Source organism: Bidens hawaiensis, unplaced genomic scaffold (genome assembly GCF_021521415.1).
Source record: "Bidens hawaiensis isolate Kalapana, Puna unplaced genomic scaffold, B.hawaiensis_p1.1 tig00011798_1, whole genome shotgun sequence".
NCBI lineage: Eukaryota > Viridiplantae > Streptophyta > Magnoliopsida > Asterales > Asteraceae > Bidens > Bidens hawaiensis.
In genome coordinates, this window is record NW_027491938.1 from 342,470 (window position 1) to 361,655 (window position 19,186).

General features: G+C 35.0%; 1 pseudogene; it reads left to right on the plus strand.

The window, feature by feature from the left end:
- Nucleotides 1-966: 966 nt before the first annotated feature.
- On the plus strand, nucleotides 967-6,478 carry LOC143539125 (arogenate dehydratase 1-like; annotated as a pseudogene).
- The last annotated feature ends 12,708 nt before the right edge of the window (nucleotides 6,479-19,186 follow it).

The window sequence follows — 19,186 nt, forward strand, 5'->3', positions numbered from 1 at the left end:
AGGTAAGGTGAGACATGGAGGTGATCCAAACCTTTAACAATTGAGCTTCACATGTCATTAGAGTTCTAGGGTGTCGTTGGTGAGGCCGGAAGGCGATCTAGCGTATTTTAGTGGTCATTAGTGTCATATTTTTTTTAGATATTGTTTTTTCAACCAAGTCAAGTTCGTTAACTATTAATTTAACTAGTAGGATTCCATTACCTAGGTAGTCGTTTCTCACATTTGGGTAAAGTCTAATTTTTATTAAAGTTCATTTTTAGTTTAATTCTTAATTAGTTAAGTATTATTAGTTTAATTAAAAGAAAGAAAATATATAAAAATCAAAAGAGAGTCTAGATAAGTAATAAATTAGGTTTAATAATTAGAGTTTACCCATAGTGTCCTAGGTTCGATATCCGTTCTTACTTGCTAGCTATATAACGACCGGTACACTTGCCGATTGTGTGGTTTTTAGGTGAATTCGGTAAAACTTGGTTATTAATATTATATACACACTTTTCACACATCAGGACCGGTACACTTGCCGATTGTGTGGTTTTTAGGTGAATTCGGTAAAACTTGGTTATTAATATTATATATACTCTTTTAACACATCAGTAACCGAATTTGTAAATTAGCAATACAATTGATCGTCCCTCTAAGGCTAGCATATGTTATAAATGATTGTAATAAAAAAAAACAATAATATCAACAAATAACATTTAACAATTTGTAAGCATTATAGGTCTAAAAAAACATTTAATGGCAAAGGAAAAATATGCATACCAGGCATTGAAGAGTCGGATAATTAACATAGACATCCAAATTCATGTCTTGAAAATTCGGATTACCCCTAACATATTTTACTTTCCATTCATGTTCACTGAATGGAGAGAAAACAAAAATATCACCGAATACGAAGTCATGTTGTTGAAGAAATTCCATCCATCTTTCAATAAACACATATTCTTCATTAATCACCTTAACATGTACCATCCAACCACTTTGAGGGACGATCAATTGTATTGCTACTTTACAAATTCGGCTACTGATGTAATTGTAATTATTTCTGCCGTTAACGGTACGACATGGAATCTGCCTATTCATATGGTCAAAACCACCTCTCCTAGATTTGCTTTCGCTGGTGTGTGGAAGGAAGTTGCAATGCATGTTAACCTAATGATTAATGACTACATTGTATTCCAACATCTTCATGATACAACCTACAGAATGTTTGTGTTTGACAATAATGGCATTGAACGTATAGACTTTGATTATCGTTTTTTGTATTATGGTCCTACTTTCAATCTAGAAATTGGTTATTTTACATTTGTTTTGGATGCCGACAGTGATGAAGAAAGCCAAGGTTTCAACCTTTTCAACGGTTTGAATTTACAATTTGGTTAATTTACCTTTTTGATTCAAAATTTCTTAAATGTTAAGTTTAACTGCTGCTTTTCAATAATCTAACAGGAAATTATGATGATCAAATGCAAATACTGGGCGTCAATACGCACAACAATTACGATGATCAATATGGTAATGACCACAACAACTTTCTTGAGCCGGTATTTAAAAATAGATTGGTAAGTTATATCACCTCTTTTTTTCATTATTTACCTTATATATACTTATTTATTTTGCACCTTACTATGTATTACGAAGGGAATTTTAACATTAAAACCTATGTATTTGTAGCGTTTGCCGGTTGCTTTTGCAGGCGATAATGGTTTAGATGGTCAAACTGATTTGATTTTGATTAATCCAACGAGTGTAGATGTTGAATCGAAAACACGTGTAGAATACAATCGTGGAAGTCAAAGGTTCAGGGTTCATCAGTGGCCACGTTTTATTCTTGATAATGGACTTAAAGTTGGAACTCGGTGTGTTTTCGAGTACAATCGAAATACACATTCGTTAATACTTTATGACATGATAGATTAGTTGATGAATGTGTTTTTCAAGTTTCGGTGATAGTATGTATTAGCTGCTTGAAGGCACAAACTTTTTATATTTTCTTGTTTATGGATTTTAATGTTTTGTAATCACGTAAACCATAACTTGTTTGATAACATGTTTATTAAAAATGTAATTTTTGTATGTCAAAACGTTAAACATGATAGTGAAATTATAATGTAAGCTTGTGTGTATGCATATTTATCTTTCTTTATAATGTTTATACATAAAATGTAGTTGCATTTAACGTTTTATTTGACAAACACTCATGGTAAGAATAATTTTGTAAATCGCCCACTACTATAGGTGCAAATTATACAACTCATTTTAATGACTCATTTATACCACTTTATTGACGATCATTTTATATATCACATAGTATGGTCCAACTTATACATAGTAAGGTGCAAATTATAAGTCATTTATACTTGATTAATATTAACCAATATTATATTGTTACATCTTATGATTCTAATAATAAGAATAATAAATGAGATATATGAAAGTTACAACCGACTTTCACATAAACCGTTTTTCAAAACTGATTTGCCAAATATTTAGGAAATATTGTCAAACCTTATTTTCTAAAATAAAACGTCAAAATTGATTTGATTTTTGGAAAGTTCTAACCTTATTTTTATAAACTTTAGGAAATATTGTCAAATATTGTGAACTAGGATAATAACCCGTGTTACACACGGGTGGAAAACATATCAATAAACAATATAAAATACAAAAACATATTCAATCAACAGAAATATTTGATATAAGTTTTTTACCAGCAGATATTATAAAAGATGTTAAACTATGTCTATAACATAAAAATAAAATACTTTATAAACAACTAATTCTGTAAACAAGGAATAATATAACATAAATTAACCATTATACCTGAAAAAAAATAAAAAAACACATTAGTAACAGATTTTGAAATATTATTTGAAAACTAAGCTTACAAATACATGCCAGGTTTAAACTTATATTTTCATCCGTGTAGAGTTTTAAATCACAAATCTTTTCAAACAAAAAATGTAGGTTATAGATTAGGCGAAGAATCTGGTTACAAACTGATGGAGAGCGTTATGTTTTTTTAACGAAGCATGTGTCTTTTAAAAAAGAAACGATGAAAAATTATAACCTAGCAAATTTAGTAAGTTTTATAATTCTAACAATAATTAGAATAATTAATATCATAATTACATTAATAAGTTACAAAATTATAAAAGTCAAACCCATTGATTAAAATTTATGGTGAATATGTTGAAATTAAATTTATGGAACGTTGATGACATGGAAGCCTATGTGGACATCTTAGGTGAAGGACACGTGGACAAAATTATGTTGTTTTAATATATTAGTTAGATTAGATGCTCGTTAAATCAATTACTACTGTTTGACTAATATTATACCAAATAAAGGAATGTTTTAAATATAATAAACTAATATTTTAATTATTATAACAGTTAGGTTCCTATTCATATATAATAAGATTTTCAAATTTTAAATTGATAGATTATAAAACTAAATTAATATTAGTGAAATTTGGAAAAAGGCGTATTAGGAACAAAAAATCACAATATATAAACATAATTTTAAGTAACAAACATATTAAAAATCATATCGATTAACCGATAATTTAAAAAAAAACATACCTTTAAACCCTAAATAGATTAAAACATAAATCGATTAATAAGAATATTAAAATATCAAATCTATTAATCGTTAGAATAAAAAATCATGCAGTTAAACCCTAAATCCAATAACAGTGAATTAAGTTGATGTTGTTCTTCACAAAAATCAATTAAACACTAAAATATAAATCATATCTGATAATTGCAAACGATGAACATATTTGATGTTGTTTGGATTATGAAACCGACGAATCATAAAGAACTAGTTATAGATGAGGCGAAAAATCAGGTTACAAACGATGGGGGGCGTTATGATTTTTGAACGAAGCATGTACCTTTTAAAGAAGAAACGATGAACAATTTAAACCTAGTAAATTTATTAAGTTTTATAATTCTAACAATAATTAGAATAATTAATATCATAATTACATTAATAAGTTACAAAAATATAAAAGTCAATACCATTGATTAAAATTTTATTGTGAATATGTGGAAAATAAATTTATGAAAGGTTGATGACATGGAAGTCTATGTGGACAACTTAAATGAATGACATGTGAACAAAATTGTGCTGATTTAATATATTAGCTAGATGCCATAATTTCAATATTTCCTACCTATTTTGTCTTAACATTTTTATGTAACAAAACAATTCATAGATTCAATTTCTAATTACAACTTGCCTTGCCATCAATAAATTTTAACTATAAATAATGCCTAATTACTTGCACTGTATTATACTTTTACTTGTATTTAGAATTATAACTTATTTTTCTACAATGGATCTTAAGAAAGCCATTCTTATTCACAATGGATGCAATCCTGATAAACTCATTCCATGCGGATTTGTGCATGGTCGTGCGTCAAAATATGGAGCTGTTCAAACTACATTGTTTCACAAACAAAAATCTCCAGAAGCTTTAAATATCAATTAGTTTGCGTCTCATTCTTTTGTTCAAAATATTATAGCTTTCTATTTTGTAGGTTGCATGTGTAATGAAGGATCCACTAGCACTTCGGAATTTAAATGCATTCCGTGTGAAATTGTTTGCAATAGTCATGATCAGCTTTTAATACATTTGAAGGGCAAACTATGATAGAATAAATAATAATAATTCACATCATATCTGTAAACGTGATTGTTTTGGCACATGTGTCAAGAACACTAGAAGACCTTTTAGACATCCAAATGTTTTTTTTTTTCTCTAATATTTTTTTTTATATTATAGTAAAAAAATCCAATTGTAATAGAGAGGCAGGTAAGCGGACACCATGCTGCGGCGTCGCCATCTTTTGAATGACAAAACTGATCCTACTGAAAACAAAGTTATCGTTCTTCGGCATCGTTGAGTTATTGCGCATGACCCACTGAACTCTTTCTAGAAACGTAGCCGCAGATAAGAGACTCAAATGTATCGAAAGGAAAAGAAATGAAGGCGTGTTAATTCTCAACACACGTTTTCTCATGCTTAGCAATTTTTCCTGATTCCACCTTTAACACGTCCTGCGTAGCACTAAACCCAGGTAGTCTAGCCTCATGATTCGTCAATTATTATTGGTGACATTATATGTTATATATTATTAATATTTATAATTATAACTTAAAGCGGTAGGTGTGAATCGTGAGATTGAACCTTTCAAGTCTTCAATACCCTTTTCCTTGATCCAATTATCCCAATATAAACACACGCACACACCAATCTTCAAGAAATCAATCATAGGAAAAATATGCATTCTTTAACTCCATCTTCCAAAATTAATATGAGAAAAAATTACGGTAATCATTCTTTACGTTTATATTTAGTTACTTACGTTTTTCATCTTTTATATTTATAAAAGTTTCGTGTTCGTCGTTTATATTTTATTTTCGTTGTAGGTTACACCCGAATGTTGTCGCTGTCGCTGTCACCCTTACATGACCCCAACCGTCTTGCTTTCAACCACAATGTTAAATCACTCAAACATAATAATCCTGATACCATCACCGTCATTAACCGCCCCAAAACCCTAGATCTAATACCCGTAGTTAAACTTCCCAAACCGCTAACTAATTCAAACCACGAGAAATCCTCGACGCTTCGCGTCGCCTACCAAGGCTTTCCCGGCGCGTACAGTGAAACCGCGGCCAGGAAAGCCTACCCTAACTGCGAACCAATACCTTGCACCCAATCCGAAGACCCATTTCGCTCGGTCGAGCTTCAACTCACCGACCGCGCAATCCTACCTATCGAAAACTCCCTCGCGGGGAGCGTCCACCGCACCTACGACCTCCTCCTCTGCCACCGCCTCCACATCGTCCGCGAACTCCACCTCACCTTCAACCACTGCCTCCTGGCACTTCCAGGCGTCCGTAGACACCACATCCACCGCGTAATCAGTCATCCACAAGCCCTAGCTCAATGCAAACACACTCTCACTAACCTCATCTCACGCGCCTCACGCGCCGCCGTCGGAGACACCGCCGGAGCCGCGAAACACCCTCCGTGACACCGCGGCAATCGCGTCGTCACGCGCCGCCTAGATCTACAACCTCAACATCCTAGCGGATCGAATCGACGACGATTCGAATAACGTGACGCGGTTCATAATATTATCTCGCGAACCGGTGATTGAACCGGTGGCGATTGAAACGGTGATTAACCGGTTTAAAACGTATAAAAGGAACTAATAATAATAATAATGTATTGTATAAGGTGTTAGCGGCGTTTGCGTTTAGGAATATAAAAGTGACGAAGATAGAGAGTAGACCGAACCTGGACCGGCCGATTGGAAGGAAGAAGCAGTTTGAGTATGTATACTTTGTGGATTTTGAAGCTTCAATGGCGGACGTTAGGGCTCAGAACGCCATGAATGAGGTGGAAGAGTTCACGTCTTTTGTGAGGGTGTTAGGTAGTTATCCAATGAATAACTAACTAATGGAATAATGACGTCATTAAGTTATGTAAAAATTTCAGGTTATAATAAAGTATAAAATTTAAACCACGCTTTATGCTTTATGATATCCAGTTTGATCACGAGAGCGTTTAGGTTTTATTATAAATGTGCATTCGGGTGGGTTTGGTTTCTTTGGAATTGGAGATAACTTGGAGGGCTTAATAGCTTCGTACGACTGTGATGAGCCAGCTAGTGGTGGCCTTTCGTCATTGGGTCACCCGACTCATCTCCACAAAGTACCTAGACAATTCTCTGTTGTTGGTTGTACAAATAATAATATCAATAATAATATAAACTAATTAATTCTAGTACCAAAAATTAAACAAAATATTGTGTTTCGATGTATTAAGCTAGTGGTAGGGATGTGCAAATTCGGTACGGGTACCAATATTTCCTAAATTTTTACCTTCAGTGCTGCTACCGAACAGAATATTTCGGTACCTGTACCAAGAATTTGTGATTTTCAGGATCGTTATTTTCGATACCCGTACCGGTACCGGTACCGATCTCATCTCTAGCTTAGTGGTGTACAATTTGGGTTTTAGGCTCCGATCAGTTACGGTTGTGAGCTGAACTGTTTTGGTCAAACCTGGTTTGAGGAGGTACCGATTCAGGTCATAAACCGGTTATGCTAGAGAATACTTTAAGTCGGTCTGAAAACAAATTTGAGGAGAATCAGATTTAGTTATGAGCTAGTTTGGGCCATGAGAGGGTGAACTGTTACCCAACAGTCGGGAAAGGTAAAGTTGAAATTAGTTTGGGTTAAACCGGTTTTTGTGTGTTATTGGGTCAGGTATAAATTAGTTAACTAGGCCTAAGCCAGTTTTTTCCTATATGTATTTTACATTGCTACTTTCTAAAGACACATTTAAAAATTAAAAGATTCAAATTTTAAACATTTAATAAGTAATAACTACCATATCTTTCCTTTTTCTTTCACTACCAGAAAAATATAATTTACGGAGAGTTCCAATATTTACTAAAAAGCGGTTTCTATATAAAACCACCGTGCTAACTAGAAAAGCATAACGACATAAATTATAAAATAAGAAAAATCATCCGCCCATTCTATTCATCGTCCATTTAATTAGTACATAAAAAAATATTCTTAAAGTCTGGAAGCCGGATAACATTCAAAATAACCAATTCATTTGACGTCTTAAGCGCCCTATCAAAAGCGTCCAAAAACAACTCAGCGTCCTTGTCATCATCTATGTCAACAACAACACGAGTTGTTTTTTTCTGGTCAGAAGACGAAAGTGGAAGTTGATAAGTCATCCTAAAACGACCGAGCTTGGAAAAACTGAACCTCATTGCCACCTCAGACTTCAGTTGAGCATACGTAAAATTCAACGATAATTGTAAGACACGTCTTGGTAACCCTAACGGCACATCCTTCGTAGTCGCATCAACAATCTCAGGCAGACCTCCGATACAAGCAACAAGTGTAACTCTCTTGTCTTGTGATGTCATTATACTGAGCATAAAAACATATATAAAAAAAAATTGAAATTATGAACTAATCTAATCCAGGAGTACACATAATAAATTAAAAACACACTATCTAAAGTTACACACTACTAAAAAACTGACCTGACGCTTCCTTTAATTATTTAAAAAAAAAAGAGTGAAGCAATCATATTAGACCTAATGCAACGTTTTTATTACATAATGCAACTATTTTTTTTGTCAATTGCAACCTTTTCAAGATGTAACTCTTGGATTAAAAAAGTTGCATTATGTAACAAAAATGTTGCATTAGGTCTGATGCAATTTTATCTGATGTAGCTACTATGGTAAAATATAGGTTGAATTAGACTAATTTGTTAGTAGTGACATTTGCAAACATAGAAAATAACAACTTATTCAATATCTATACAACGTACTATATAAGTACAAATAAGAACATTATTCACCAGTCTAACTGTCTAAGCGACTAGTAGAAACATACCTCAAAATGATGCTTGTGACAGTCGAATTTTGGCCGAATAACTAAGAGTGGGATTGCATATTTATATATGGTTTTGTATGCATTTGATGGAGGATTACAAAGGGTTTTATATTACAGGAAACAAGCATGCATGCTTTAATGGATGTTTAATTAATAATTTAAGATCATTCATGGTGTGACACTGTGACTATTGGAAAACGAAATGGTAATGGTAAGGGTGCCAAAAATAAATTCATGGTGGGCAAACCAAGAGATTAATTAGTTTTTCACATACCATGACCCTATTTTAATTTTTTCAATGCCGACGAACAAAACTCGGTTACGTAAGGTAATTTAATTAATGACGAAGTTTGGATGAGTTCGTTGAAGGGGCACGGGGGGCTCAAAATGTATTAAAATATCATAAACGAGGGCGGCCGAGCTCAACTTTTAAGTCAAAACGGGTAAATTTATACTACGTATACAAATTTTCGGTTGAAAACGGGTAAATGTGGCTTCTATGCAAAAAAACAGGGAGGGCGAACCACCCCGGCTCTCACTAAAAGCTTCACCCTTGAATTCAATGGGAAAATGGCGACATACGCTCATGGTCGCAGACAACGCCGGGTAACCCAAGCCCGCCATCCCTTGTTCTGGGAAAATCCGCTGTCCGAACACCCACTGCGATAAAACCCAGTTGGAATTAGATTCGAGCTTGAGACTTTTCAGTCTCCAACCCCGACTTCACTTCTCCTCTAATGTCAGTTCCCAACTTCCCATTAATCCCTTTAAACATAATTCCGTAAATTCTCATTTTATTGAAAAAATCATATATATACTCAGCAAAAACTAAAAATATGATATTTAACAACTTTAATCAATTTTTACTTAATAAGCGTTATACCTCTTTTCGTTATATTTGTTTTTTGTTTTTAGAATTTGATCAACAACGTCTCATCGATAAGCAAGCTAACTAAGGTGGTGTTTGTTTTTGCTTAAAACATCTGCAGGAGGCTTATGTCTGCAGGCGCGCAGACATAAGCTTCTGAAAATTGTTTGTTTTTTTTTAAATAAGATCTACAAACTGCTTTTATGATCTTAAAAAAAAAACTATTGTTTAACTTCTTCACACATCTTCACACTTCTTAGCATCCTACCAACACCTAATATCTAACACCCCCACCCATCATCCGCCGCCACCACCACCACCACCCATCTTCCGCGACCATCACCGTTCATCACCGCCACCACCCACCGTCCACCACCACCACCACCCACCACCATCCACCACCACCACCACCGTCCATCACCATCACCCACCCATTGGCCACAACCATCATCCACTACCATCGTTCAGTACCACCACCCACCGTCCGCCACCACCACCCACCACCACCTACCATCCGCCACCAACACCATCCACCACCCACCACCACCGTCCATCACCACCACCACCCACCCGTCGGCCAAAGCCGTCGTCCACTACCACTAACCATCGTCCGCCACCACCACCCACCGTCACCCACCACCACCTACCATCCGCCACCATCACCGTCCCTCACCACCACCGTCCCCCACCACCACCTACCATCCGCCACCAACACCGTCCATCACCAACTATTTTACTAATCTACAGACGTTAAATGACTTACTGTGATATGTATGATATGTAGCTAATATTCAGCTTATGCAGACGATTCCCAATTTATAAAATAAATAGTATTATATTTTCAGATTGCAGACCTTCAGACCACATCTTCATTTGCAGACATGAAATCAAATTGAAGACAGTTTTTGTCTTAAAAAACAAACAGCACCTAAATCGTCATCTCCACTCTTTTGTTCTCTTAATAAAATGACCTCATTCATTTATGTGCAATTTAACCTTTTTAAAGTTTATTATAAACCCCACGTTTTTTGTTTGTATTTTAGTGACAAACAGGCTAGGAGGTGGTTTGGGCTAAAGATAAGTTGGATGGGCTGAAGCTGAAGAGCTGATTTAGGCTTGGGCTTGGGGTCATGCAGCTGCCGAGTCTTGCACGGGTCATGGATTCAATTTAGTTATTCCTTTGTCAACTCGAGTCTTTATTAGAGTTGCACAAAATACCCGGTTCCGGACCCGAACCGACCCGGAACCAGTTCCTACTCGCGGATACAACCTGGTATTGGATTTCTCCCCGGAGCCATACCAGGACCCAGAACCGGAAATACCCGGTTAAAACCCGATCCTACCTGAAACCCTAAAAAAATCCTGTCAAATAGCTGATTATACCCGAAACCAATTCCTACCCGTCAGGTTTTAACTTTTGTTGACCATACCAATTCCGGTTCTTAAAAATACCCAGTTTGTGCAGCTCTAGTCTTTATGCCAGGAGAGAGATTATGACATTGCCAAGATAGAAGCATGTTCATGCTTGTGTCTTTCTGTATGATCACAACAACTTTTGATAAAGGATCCGTAATTTTCCAGAGGAGTTCGAACGCACTGTTCTAGCTACAATATTCGGTGATTCCCATCCATCTTCAAGCATCCAATAAGGGTTTCAATATCAAAGGAATCATCATTCATCAAACACGTCATCTAGCCTGGACTTTTGGTTTGGTTTCTCGTTAAATTAGACATGAATCTTGTTATATTCTCAAGCTTGTATGTTGCTATTGAGATCATCATGATTTTTATTGCCTACCACAATACAAAAATATAACACTAGAGGGATGGGCAAGTTTACCGAATCGGTACCAGAGTTTGTGTTTCAGTACCGGTATGGTATGGTACCAGTATTTTCCGATTTACTTAAATACCGGTACCGATACCGAACCGAATATTCCGGTACCGGTACCAAGAATTTGTAGTTTTCGGGATTGGGATTTTCGGTACCGGTACAGGTCGGTTAGCGACGAAAATAAACCCGTGCGTTGTGCCTAACCCATAAAGTGTAATGAAAATAGACAAACTTTTGTCCCGAATTCAAAGTCTTACTCGATTAGCAACGAATATGTGACCTGTACATTGTACAAAGCTTTTGTGTAACCCGGATGCTCACTTTCAAATCTAATACTTTGACTCTAAACCGTTACCTAACAAACTTATTTACGCGAATTCAAATTTTGATGCGAAATCAAACTTTGAATTCAAAACTGATGCCATTGACTCATTTCTAAATAGACATGGTAAAAAGAAAACTTACCGTAAAACTTTTAGAATCTAATGCCTCACTTTTCCCACTCGATTTTAGAAATATTACATTTACGATTTCTACTATTGTACCACAAGAACGAGAAATGTGAAATTTCATTAAATAATGGTTCTTTGTTATGGCGAGTTCTCAAATACCAAGTCGTTTATAAATCTCCATTTAATCCACCAAGTGACGAAAATAATCATCGTGATCGCATCTTTCTTATGAGCTTGAACTCTCAGCGTCTCCCACAAAAACATCAACTCAACCAGAACGTTAAAGAGGATGTCAAGGGAAGACCAAGCCAAAATATTTATTAACCCACAAACAATTAATATTTGATAATCTTCAACCCCATTTTTGTTTTAAAAAAAAAAAACTTGATATATGTGAAGTCTTCAAAAACGGTAAGAGCCTTGTTAAACGCCTCCAAAAAGGTTTTTAAAATGGCAGCATATGTTTTGTAAACGTCTCCGATGACTAAAAATTGACAGCATACATGTTTATTATATATAAAGCAACCACACACCGTACACACACCCTGAAAAACTACACAACGAAGAAGAAATTAAAATGGCTTATCCGCTATTCAATCAACACCGTTATGCTAAAAGTTAAGGCAAGTTTTTATTAAAATATAGTGTATAATATCATTGTGTGAATGGTGGAAGTGGAACTAATCAATGTTGTTTGTTGTTATGTAAAGATTTATTTCAGTATGGAAGTCAGGCCATCGTCTTCTATACCATCTTTATGCGTGTACAAATTTTAAGTAAATTTAGTCACGTACTCTATGTAGAGTACTAGAATAAGATCCTTCTAATTCATATCAGGCCAAATAAGGATCCACTAAGAGATGTTTCCAAGCCTATGGGCCTTTGCTTGGTCCATTAGGGATTTGTTTGGGCATGACTCATGAACATACAGAGGGTCGTTCACGAGCCGAGCTTGATTCGAGCTAGGGTAGTTTCAAGCTTGGGCTTGAATTTAAATAAGGCAACTTAACTAGGCTCTAGCTCGATTTTGAAGTTAAATGAGCTTAAGATCGAGCCAACGAGCCGAGCTATGACTCGAGCCGAGCATGGGTCAATTTTGGCTCACTTACAAAAATGATCCAAATCAGCTCAGGATGTTTCAAATCAACTTTTTATAGCTAGTTTTATTCGAGCTTTTTCGAGCGAGCCATGAGCCCGAGCTTTTTGAACAGTAATGCGTAGTTGCGTACTACGTACATACTAAGGGGGTGTTTGGGATTCCTTGTTTTACCTCCTTACAACTTTTCATTATTAAGTGTAACTTATGGAACTTTTCCTCTCATAATATAAGCAATCCCAAACATCTTATTACTTTTCAAAAAGTTAATAAGTTATAAGTTGGTGAAAATAAGCAATCCCAAAACACCCCCTAACTGAGATCATGGGCGGAACCAAAGGAGGGCCACGAGGTCTACTTACGCTCTAGGCTCTAGTCAACGGAATTTGTCAATTCCTAGATATAGGAGCTAATTTTATTAATATTTTCTTTTACAGAAGAAGTTACATTCCTTAGTTGCAGTCGTAGCTTTTTTAAGAAGGATATAACCTCTGACTAAGAAGTTTCGGTTCCGCACCCGTTGCTATCATTGCTGTATGGTCTATACAACCTTCCAAGATACACACAACTTGTATTCTAAGGCCGTATCCGTATGGTTAAGAAGACGATTTGGGATATTCCCAACTAACAAGAATATACCTTTTGAAAAGTTTAGTGGTGCATGACTATACACATATAACCCAAATTGTCATTTAACTTATTCAGATCAGGAATTTAAACTTATACTAATACATTGATTTCTTATTTTAGCTTAAATTATTTAATGAAACTAAATAGCATACATCTGTTTAAAAGGCTAAGTTTTAACCTTAATAACTCATTAGCCCTCACGGTGGAGGCTCACTTGTTTTCGAAAGACATCTGTCGTAGTGGCAACAGTGTCCCTTCCGAATGGTGATAACACTTGCAATCCCCGTTACCCGAGTTCAACCCCTCCCCCACCCCCACCGTGCTCGATAAATTCAACTTTTTAGAAGCTTTAATTACGTCTTTAAGCAGTTGATAAGGGCATACTTTCAAGTTTCAGGAATCAGGACATATACGAACTCTACTAATATAGGTGGAATGAAATTTATAATTTTTGTCATGTCAAACATAAAAACATAAGTAATTAACGTGTGTTCTTAAGAGCATATGCAAGAAGTTTTTGACTAACAAGACTTTTGTTATAAAATGTAACTAGCTTATGTTTATTGTATTGAATTGACCACTAAACATCCTATACAAATATATGTCTGGTTAGTAGTGTGTTGTTTCGCAACTTTCATTTAATAAATATTTATCTTTTTTAGAACAACACCACACATAGTATGTGTGTGTATATATATATATATATATATTTCTATTCACAACTTTTAATAAAACCTAAATAAAAGTTATTTCACTGAAAAATTCTTCAATACTTTCTTTACTTTAAAATGTTGGAATTTTTCTTGCCTGACAGAATATTACTCATCATTTTCAAAAAGCTACAATTTTTAGCCGTTTGAAGGTTATGCTTCTCTTCAAAAAGTTGCCCCCATGTCTTGCCATTTAATAATTACTAATTATTAAAAGTGTCTTGCCATTTTTTCATAAGTGTTTTAATTTGTTTACTACTAAGGATTTTATTTACTATTTTATTTACACCATGAACAATGCATTGTGAAGTGTTGGACATGAGGTGGAGGGTGCCTAGGACAGATGATGAAAAATCTTTGGCTATGTGTAGTGTAGATATTTAAACAAAGAATATGGATTGAGAGTAGCGGGTAGTTAAAGTATTTACAACGCTTAACCCTCACAAACCGATATCTCGACTGTCACATTGGTTTTTTTTAACAACAAAGGTGTAAACGTTTTTTAGTTTACACATGTGTTGCTGGTTAAAAAAAATTAACCAAGCAACCAAATAACAAGATTACATAAAAAGTAGAGGGTTTTGAAGTTACTCAGTCCAAAATATTTTAGCTTTTTTATTTCTAGTTACAATCCAAATTCCAAAGAAAACAAGAAATGCAAAGTTGAGTCAAATATTAGCTTCATCTTCAGTCGTTGGCATTGAAAATCACTTCGCTTCATTGGCATTGAAAATTTTGGCCCAGGAGCACCCCCTCATGTAAAAGCTTCTATAGCTGGTTGACCAAAATGAGGATCCCAAATTGCGTGAGCAATAGGTCTTACATGTAAAGGGTTCTGTACCCATGACTCAAAATTTCCTTGCCAAGCTACATGAAAGAGATTTCCGGAAGTCCACAGAAAAATGATTGCTAATTGCCCGAAGTGAGAAGCAAAAATATTCTGATAAAGACGTTCCTTAGTAATATCATCATGACTCTCGAGGTCATGCGCGATAGCAATACCAAACCAAATAAGACGAGTAGTGGGATCCTGAGCTAAGCCTTGGCTAAACCTTGGAAATCTTAATGCCATAATGCCTTTCAAATCCTCCTAGCCATTATCCTACTGCAATAATTCTTGCTAAGAAGAACGCCCATTTCGTGGCAATTCCACCCAGAAGGTAACGGGTTACTCCTACAGCACGTCCTTGTACAATGCTTAAGGCTCTCGGTGTGACATCCCTCGATTTCGGGTCAAATTGTATTTATTTTGTATTTGTTTTTATGTTGTAAACCGACCCGATTTATATCCTGAACATTTCAAATATATAAAATATTGGATTTTATGTTACTAAAACATTCCCACTTGTCTAATTTGAAAAACCCCTTTTACGGATTCGAAAACGGACTTAAAACGCTCAAGATACATCAAAAACGAACTTCGGATGTGAACCGACGTGCTGACCAGCAGCAGATCAGCAGCAGACCAGCAGCCCCTTTTTTTTTTTGTTTTTTGTTGTTTTGTGACTTGTCTTGACCCCTCTTGCATGCAAACCTTGATATCACACCCCATGCTTGACCCTTTCAACCCACCCTATATATACACCCCTATCCCCTTCATTAATCCTTGCTCATTCATCTCTTTCTCTTCCAATTCTCAAACATTCAAAGGTGTTTTTCATATTTTTTTGGTAGTTTGACTTTACAAAGTCAAACTGACCATAGTCTTACATTATAATCAACTTGTTAACACTTATTTATACTTGAAGATTGTTATACAACATATATATATAATAGCACCCTTTGTACCTTCGGTGGGCATTTCTCCGGTCTCATAGGACAAAGCTACATGGAGGACTCGTAGTAGTCCTTGATTATATATATTTTCCGCATCTAACTATCAAACTTGTTATACTTGTTTAACTTCTGCTCATCTTAGTTCTATTTTACATTTTGAGTTCCATGGTTATGGGTTTGTAGAGACTAGCCTCGGTTATTCCGTACATAGCTCCAAACCGGAAGCCGAACTCTTGTTTACTAGTTTGTTTAAATAGTTGTATAAACATGTTTTATGTAATATTTGAATTTCTAAAATCATTTTAATTAGTTCCAAGGTTATGGGTTTGTAGAATCTAACCTCGGTCTTATCCCGAAACAAGATCCGAACCAGAAACCGAACTTTCGTTTAAAGACTTTGTTGTTGAATTTTTGTATGTAAAACTTTGGTATTATTATTTATAAATTATTTTACAAGTTCTATGATGTTTGGACATGTGGTAACCATTCTTGGCCTTATTCCAAGATAAAAACCGAACCAAACAGAACTAAACCAAGTTTACTCGCTTAAGACACACAAGTGTGTTTTTTTTAACCATTAAAGCTTATATATTTCTTTAAAAATACTTTATAAACTGATTTTAATTATTTTCACAAAGTACTAAAACTCGGAATGTTGAATCCAACTTGATCTTATAACAAAGTTTGGACCGATTAAACCGAACACTCGCTTAACGGACGTTGTTAGTTCTAAAACAATAGAACTACATACTTGGTTAAGTCTCTTTAAGATTTATTGAGTTATCTCGTACATTTATTATTTTGGGAAAGTTGACTTTGGGTTTGGTCAAGTCACCAAGACCCGAACCGACCACCCGAACACTCGTTAAAACCCGTTTTAGTATCTATATCATAAAGGGACTTGCTTTCTTGCATTTTTACCCACCTTATTACTTAACATAGGTTGAGTAAAATTAAGGGCTAGATACTTTAACCCAGTTTCGAGCAAACTTACATTTTTAAAGGACTATTATTATAATTTCTTAAATATTTACATTTTAAACCTTAAACTTTAAATTGTTTACATTTCTTATCATTTATTTTCGTTTAAAGACTTCCAAGACAACTTTTCTAATACAAGACTTCTTCTCCTTTAGGCTTCGTTCGTTAAACTCATCGTTCCGGTTAATCTCCAAATCATCAAATCTTTCAAGTTTATTTCTTGAATGTGAGTACTTTCATTCCCCGTTTTCACTCTTTTATATTTTGGGGGTGACATTGCAAACTTATTCAAATCCAAATGATTTATACTTGAGTCTTAAACCACAAATTTTATTGTATACTTTACTTAAATAAATGCTCGATTTGGTGATTATATGCTTATATGCTTGAGTGCTAATGTGTTTACCGCTTTTGGATGGTTGATTCATAAATCCGAGTATATCTGGCATCCCCTTATAGAAAGGTGTCGTTAATGTATTCTTATTAACGATTTCATACAAAATCAGAGTATATTTGGCATCCCCTTATAGAAAGGTGTCGTTAATGTATTCTTATTAACGATTTCATTTATCTAAATTGTTGCTATTATTTATTGTTTTGTATACAAGTTGTGGAATTTCATATTATATATCTATTGTTCAAAAACTATGAAATTGCTCACCAACCTTTGTGTTGACAAAATCTATTTATGCAATGTTACAGGTTTGACTTTAGGTTGACTCGAGGACTTGAAGGAAAAAACGTTATCGAGGCTATTAGGATATTAGCAAAACGAACATTATATTATTTACTATGATTTGAATTCGGTTATTGTATGAACAAGTTATGTGACTCTTTGTGTTTTTATGAATTTAAATGAGTTGATTAAATATTGTCACTTAATAGTGTCGTGTGCGATGAACAATCGGTTGCGCCTCGACGTTTTCGTCATGGTCGGGGTGTGACAGATTGGTATCAAAGCTCATCGACTATAAGATAGGTGGTTAGACGTAACGACCTAGTATTGTTTAGGCTTTAGGGTCCTTATACGTGATGCTTATACGTGTTTACCCTACTTGATTGTTTATTACACTTATTTATTTATAAGCTCGATTAAAATTCATTTTTAAATCATAAATGTACACATACACACACTTTCATAGTATTCTAAGGTATCCTTACCTTAAAACGCAAAACATTAGTTTTTTTTTTATTATGTTTTCTGGATCACAAGCTTAACTTGGATTCCGTTGTTTAAAATCTCCTTAAAGATCGGCTCTATAATATTCGTTGCGATGACCGTAGAGACTGAACACTTGGAAACGGCCTTTTGACAAAAAGATTCCAAGAATCGAAGGTGATATACTTACCTGGGAAGGTCGAGTTTAAGTGTTCTTTTCTTGGCCAAACGACTTACGTTATATGAGACGACAACTTTAAGTAGTCGAATGCAAGTGTTCCGGTTGCCTCCATATTTTGGTGTTGAAAACATGAAAGCCACGGTGATACGTGGACTAGTGTTTTTGACATCTCGTTGTATCTCCGTTTTATTATATGTTATTATCGCAATTTGAGTCAACGACATAAAAGACGCGGTGATACGTGCATATGTTCGACTCCATATATATATTACATTTATATACAAATTTTATTGTCGGGATATCAAATCATGGTGGTTCATGTACGACTTCCCCAACTATATGTAAATTTCCATACTTCAAAACCTCCCAATTTTTAAACTCCAAAACTTTGAAACATATACTTATACACATTTTATCATTTGGTTTATGTACAAACTAAAAAATAAATAAATTAATTAATTAAAAAAAAATTCTTACTAACATCTCATCCTCACTAACTCTAGGAATTCACAATAAAAAATCGAAATTTTATTTTATCTTTATGCACCCTCATATTTATTTCCAATTACTTCAAACTCATTCTATTTTCTTTATAATTTTTTTTAGAATGCCTCCAATACGACGTCAACCACGCAAGAACTCCAACCGGCGTATGGCATCTTTCGTCGTCAAGCAAATGGCTGCTGTGATTCCCAAACTACTAGCCCAACTTCAAGCTACCCAACCTCCTCCCGTTGCACCTTCCATTGTTGTACCCGTTGAACCCAAACCCGCATCCTATTCTTATAAACAATTTACCGGTGCTAACCCAACCAAATTCGTCGGCACGAATTGTGCAACTACCTTGTTGCAATGGTTTGAGAAAATGGAGAGTGTGTTCCGACACAGCGAATGCCCTGAAGAGAATAAAACTAATTTCGCTTCAAGCACGTTTGAGGAAACTGCTCTTACATGGTGGGGTAGTGTTATGCATCTCCAAGGGGCGGAAATTGCCATGGTGCTTCCATGGGCTGAACTTAAGGAACCCATGATGAAGAAGTTTTGTCCC